Genomic DNA, 6,118 nt, shown 5'->3' with positions numbered 1-6,118 from the left:
ACCAACAGGGAAGGACTGGTGGGTGATGTGGTGGTTGGAGGGTGTTTGGGGTCCAGTGACCACGAGATAATTGAATTCTCGGTTTTTGGTCAAGCCAAGAGGGGCGGCAAGAAGACCTCCACTCTGGACTTCCGGAGGGTGGACTTCAGGCTACTCAAGGAACTAATTCAGAGGATTCCTTGGGATAAAGCCCTTAAAAACAAAGGGGTCCAGGAGAGCTGGTCCTACTTCAAGGAAGAACTGTTGAAGGCTCAGGGACAGGCTGTGCCAATGTGCCGGAAGATGAGCCGCGGGGCAGACGGCCAGCCTGGATGGTTCATGAACTTTTAATGGAACTGAGGGAAAAAAAGAGGGTGTATCACCTTTGGAAGAGAGGGGAGGCAACCCACAGAATGTTTAAGGATGTTGCTAGGTCTTGTAGGAAGAGAATTAGGGAGGCAAAAGCACACTTGGAGCTTAAACTGGCCTCTACTGTGAAGGACAACAAAAAGTCCTTCTATAAATACATTAATAGCAAGAGGAAGGGAAAGGACAACCTCCACTCCTTGATTGACATGGAGGGAAATGTTGTAACAAGGGATGAGGAAAAGGCAGAGATACTTAACACCTTCTTTGCCTCAATTTTTACTAGAAGGACAGAATGTCTTTCTGACAGCTGGCCTGCAGAGCTGGAAGAAGGAGCCAGGGAGCTGCACAGTTTCCCTATGTTCCATGAGGAGGTGATTGGAGCTCTCCTTAGCAGCTTGGATCCCCACAAGTCCATGGGACCAGATGGGATCCATCCTAGGGTGCTGAGAGAGCTGGCAGATGAGCTGGGCAAGCCACTATCCATCATTTTCCAGCAGTACTGGCTCATTGGCGAGGTCCCAGAAGACTGGAAGCTGCCAACGTGGTGCCCATCCACAAGCAGGGCAGGTTGGATGAGCCAGGGAATTACAGGCCTGTCAGCCTGACCTCAGTGCCAGGCAAGATCATGGAACAGGTCATCCTGAGTGCAATCACACAGCACTTACAGGATGGCCAAGGGATCAGGCCTAGCCAGCATGGATTTAGGAAGGGCAGGTCCTGCCTGACCAACCTGATCTCCTTCTATGATCAGGTGACTGCCTGGTGGATGTGGGGCAGGCTGTGGATGTGGTCTACCTGGACCTCAGCAAGGCCTTTGACACCGTTCCCCACAGCAAACTCCTGGCCAAGCTGTCAGCCCCTGGCTTGGACAGCAGCACTCTGAGCTGGGTTAGGAACTGGCTGGAGGCTGAGCCCAGAGAGTGGTGGTGAATGGTGCCACAGCCAGCTGGCAGTCAGGCACTAGTGGTGTGCCCCAGGGATCAGTGCTGGGCCCTGTGCTCTTTAACATCTTCATTGATGATCTGGATGAGGGCACTGAGTCCATCATCAGTAAATTTGCTGACAACACCAAGCTGGGGGCAGGAGTTGATCTGCTGGAGGGCAGAGAGGCTCTGCAGAGGGACCTCGACAGGCTGGACAGATGGGCAGAGCCCAAGGGCAGGAGATTGAACACATCCAAGTGCCAGGTTCTGCACATTGGCCACAACAACCCCATGCAGTGCTACAGGCTGGGGTCAGAGTGGCTGAGAGCAGCCAGGCAGAGAGGGACCTGGGGGTACTGGTCGATGGCAGGCTGAACAGGAGCCTGCAGTGTGCCCAGGCAGCCAAGAGGGCCAATGCCATCCTGGTCTGCATCAGGAACAGTGTGGCCAGCAGGAGCAGGGAAGTCATTCTGCCCCTGTACACTGCACTGGTTAGGCCACACCTTGAGTCCTGTGTCCAGTTCTGGGCCCCTCAGTTTAGGAAGGAGGTTGACTTGCTGGAATGAGTCCAGAGAAGAGCAACAAAGTTGGTGAGGGGTTTGGAACACAGCCCTGTGAGGAAAGACTGAGGGAGCTGGGATTGCTTAGCCTGGAGAAGAGGAGACTCAGGGGTGACCTTATTGCTCTCTACAACTACCTGAAGGGAGGTTGTAGACAGGTGGATGATGGTCTCTTCTCCCAGGCAGCCAGTACCAGAACAAGAGGACACAGTCTCAGGCTGCGCCAGGGGAGGTTCAGGTTGGATATTAGGAAGAAGTTCTACACAGAGAGAGTGATTGCCCATTGGAATGGGCTGCCCAAGGAGCTGGTGGAGTCACCATCATTGGAGGTGTTCAGGAGGAGATTTGATGGGGTGCTTGGTGCCATGGGTTAGCTGTTTGGGTGGGTTGGATTGGTTGATGGGTTGGACACGATGATCTTGAAGGTCTCTTCCAACCTGGTTTGGTTTATTCTAAATAAAGGTTTATTCTAAACAAAGGGTTGTAAGGGACCTCCAGAGATCATTGGGTCCAAACCCCCTGCCAAAGCAGGGTCACGTAGGGCAGGTCACACAGGAACATGTCCAGGGTGGCTTTGAAAGTCTTCAGAGAAGGAGACTCCACAACCTCTCTGGGCAGCCTGCTCCAGGGCTCTGTCACCCTCACAGTAAAGAAGTTTCTCCTCATGCTGAGGTGGATCTTCCTGTATTCTAGGTATTACCATGTGACACTGAGAAGAGCCTGTCCCTTTTCTCTTGACCCTCCCCCCCCTCCCCCCAATATTTATAGACATTGATCAGATTCCCTATCAGCTGTCTCTTCTCCAGACTAAACAGCCCCAGGGCTCTCAGTCTCTCTTCATGGGAGAGATGTTCAAGTCCTGGAATCATTCTTGTAGCTCTCTGCTGGATGCTCTCCAGCAGGTCCCTGTCCTCCTTGAATTGGGGAGCCCAAAACTGGACACAGTATTCCAGGTGTGATCACAGCAGGGTAGAGTGTAGGGGGAGGAGAGCCTCCCTAGGCTTACTAGACACACTTAGCTCTGAATTCTTACATGAAAAGACAGTTTTAAATTGGAATGAACACTACAGGAATTAACAGTGTTTGGCTTTAACTTCAAAGTAACTTCTGTTTGAGAAAAGAAATTTGCAACACATAAATAAGGAGCTTGTATTCCTAAAAGTCATCTCACAGAACCATCCTGAAAACCAGTAACTTTAGCACCATGCAAGAAGATTTTAATCATAGAATTGCAGAATGGTTCAGGTTGGCAGGGCCCTTAAAGATCATCTAATTCCAATGCCCTGTCATCTATAAGGACACCTTCTGCTAGACCAGGTTATTCAAGGATTCATCCAATCTTCTACACCTCCAGGCTTGGAACCTCCACAACTTCTCTGGGCAATCTGTTCCAGTGCCTTGCCACCCTCATAGGAAAGAATAATGAAAACTAACAAGTTCCTGCTCTTGTTATCTTGCTCAGTTGCTGAAAATAAACTGACACCACACATTTAGACTGTGCTGTGACTGTAGCTACTACTCTCCTCAATTATCCTGAAACACCTGAGACAGCAAAATAAAACAAAACTAGGGACACAACACATGGACTGAAAAGTTCATTTTCCTGCCTCAATCATCTCCTTGTCTGCTTTATCACATAAACCAACAGATTTAGGCAGGTGTTGCAAAACCCCTTCCCATGGGAAGAGTAAAAACAAGGATGAGTGCAAAGGCAAATAGCCCCCGATGCAGCTGTACAGTGGTAAGACAGAGAGAGGAGCAACTCGTGCACTACACATACTACCTGTAGTAATGCCTTCTAGCCATCATGTTCAATGCAGCAGCTGAGTGCAGTGGCACAGTGAATCCTTTCTTCTCTCCAACCTCCAGATCAAAAAGGGATTTCCTGTCTTGTGGAGCAGAGCTCTGATCCTTTCAGGTGCATGAACTGCTTCATGGTGAAGAGCATCAGATGCCTCTTCAGCAGCTTGTGCATCCTCAGATGACATAAAAGCATAACCCAGCATGACTTTTCTTATGAGTTACCCTTTGTAAAGAACCTGGAATGTTTTTTTCTGTCTAAATCAGTGGGTCAGACTAAAATTTGAAGCACCAAATGCAGTACTAGTTTACAAAGTAGAAGTTGTGTTGTGGGACAGCTGGAGTGTTCAAAACTTCCCCTTCAAGGCTGCTCAGCAACACTGCCCTTTCTCAGTGCTTGGCTGTCTGAGAACGGAGGACACAGGTAATTCTGAGGAGCACAAAGACATCTGCACATTTTATATCTATAAATCTCTCCAGAGCCACAAAACCCACATCTTTGCCCCAAATACACCAGCAACATGCTCCCCACAGCACACAAGCACTTTCTCTGAGGAGTCACAAATCAAGCCACACAGGTTTAAAAATTTTCCATGTTGAAATTTATTTAGAGCTCAGGGGTTAAGCGTGGCAAGGTTCCAGTTGTCCAATAAAAGCCTGCCTAGGCCACTGCCAGGGATTGCACAGACTCCCTCTGCCACCCTCCTCTCCCCACTCCACTGGGTTTGCTCCAGGGCACCATTGTACTTCCTGAGCCACTGCAGGGTACACTCAGGAGAAAGAAAACCCTACAGAATGATGATTCAGAACTAAATCAGCTCCTTTACCTCACTGCTGGAGCACACAGTCAGAAAATGCAAGGTGTTGGAACAAGAGATTGTTTTGGAAAGCTTAAAAAGGTGGAGAGGGAAGAAAAGCCACCTTTTATTTTTTTAACTGACATTTTTACTTCTATTTTAAACTCAGTATTTTTAAACTTCAAACCATTGACCTCAACACTACCAAAAATGGCCCAAGAACTTCAGAACCACTTTTAGCTGGAGCTAAAAATCACTGACAGCAGAGACCAAAACACCCAGGTCAGTATTGCTGGACTTTTCAGGGCAGTGTCCCTGCTTGCCTTTAGCTGCTCAGGGCTCAGCAGGGAGTTACCCACAGCAATAACCCCAAGGCTCCAAGGCAGGGTTTCAGCAAGCCCCCTACAACGCAGGGCAGCTCTGTCATGCCAAACCAGCCAGTAGTAAATTTGTGCCCAGGCAGGTGATGCCAGCTCAGCCATCACCAGGCTGACACACAGCAGCTTGTCCATACAGTGCTTCTCAAGGCCAGTGACACTTCGTGCTAGAACAGCTCTCCTCCACAGGCAGCCTGCGCTGCTTACTGGCTTCGGACAGACAAACCTTTACTAAGCTGCATTTTTGTTGGCAAACAGTTTTAGGGGAGAGTTGCAACCCTCTACCTTCACCTTCAGAGGTCCTTCCCTCCATCAGAAGGATGTCTCCATGAAAGACTACAATTGTTTCTTGAGCCAAAGAAAGCTGAAACAATGGCAGCTGACAGCACACCATCTCCAGTGTTCTGGCACAATTCTTTTATGACAAGTTACATTTATTCTCATTTACGGCTGATTTTGGCAGAAGGGCTCTTCAGGCTGCAGCTGAACAAAATCCAAGCTTTTATGTCTCAAGTTTAAATTCTTCCCTTTATGGAAACTGGTTTGGAACCAAGAACTGATAGAACAGGCACCCGCTAGCAGCAATGCCCAAGGGATGTTGTGTTCTGCTCTAGTATGATGGCAGTGGCTTGCCAATCCTTGTCCCCTAAACTATTTGTAAAAACACTGGAAATACCTAAGAAATTTATAAAACAGCTCCTTAAACATCTGCTTAATGCCCTTTCCTTCAGACAGAAAAGATCTCCATGTTTCTGAGTCTTTTCCAGCAGGTCCAAGGGAGAGGTGGAGAAAGAGGTGAAAGACAGGAGCACAGCCATCACTTCAGCTGCTGTGGCACAGTGCTGATGACTGCTCCTCGAGATCAAGCACAGCCTTTACAGAACAGGGGAGAGAAACCAGAACTGAAAGCAGGTAAAATATGCATCAGGTCAAGTGACAGGACATTAAGAACAGCCTTCTATGCTCTACAGAAGATAACATACACAGCTTCTAACAGTTCTTTTTCCCCTTGGAAGCCACCGTCAGCAGGAGCGCAGTCTTACCGCGCAGACAAGTGACCGCAGCATTTGGAGTTGCCAAGGGAGAAAATTTAGGTTATGAAAGAAAAATATATCAAGTACATCTTTACACAGCTCTATACTATGGTTTAAATTAAAAGCCTTAAACCTTCTCTTAAATCATAGAATGGTTTGGGTTGGAAGGGACCTTAAAGATCATCTAGTTCCAACTCCCCTGCCATGGGCAGGGACACCTCCCACCAGCCCAGGTTGCTCAAGGCCCCAGCACAACCCAGCAGAATATTGCTATCAGAA

This window comes from Melanerpes formicivorus, unplaced genomic scaffold, assembly GCF_026170545.1.
Source record: "Melanerpes formicivorus ecotype bairdi unplaced genomic scaffold, bMelFor1.0.p_v2 SCAF_94, whole genome shotgun sequence".
NCBI classification, from domain to species: domain Eukaryota; kingdom Metazoa; phylum Chordata; class Aves; order Piciformes; family Picidae; genus Melanerpes; species Melanerpes formicivorus.
This window is presented reverse-complemented; position numbering follows the sequence as displayed.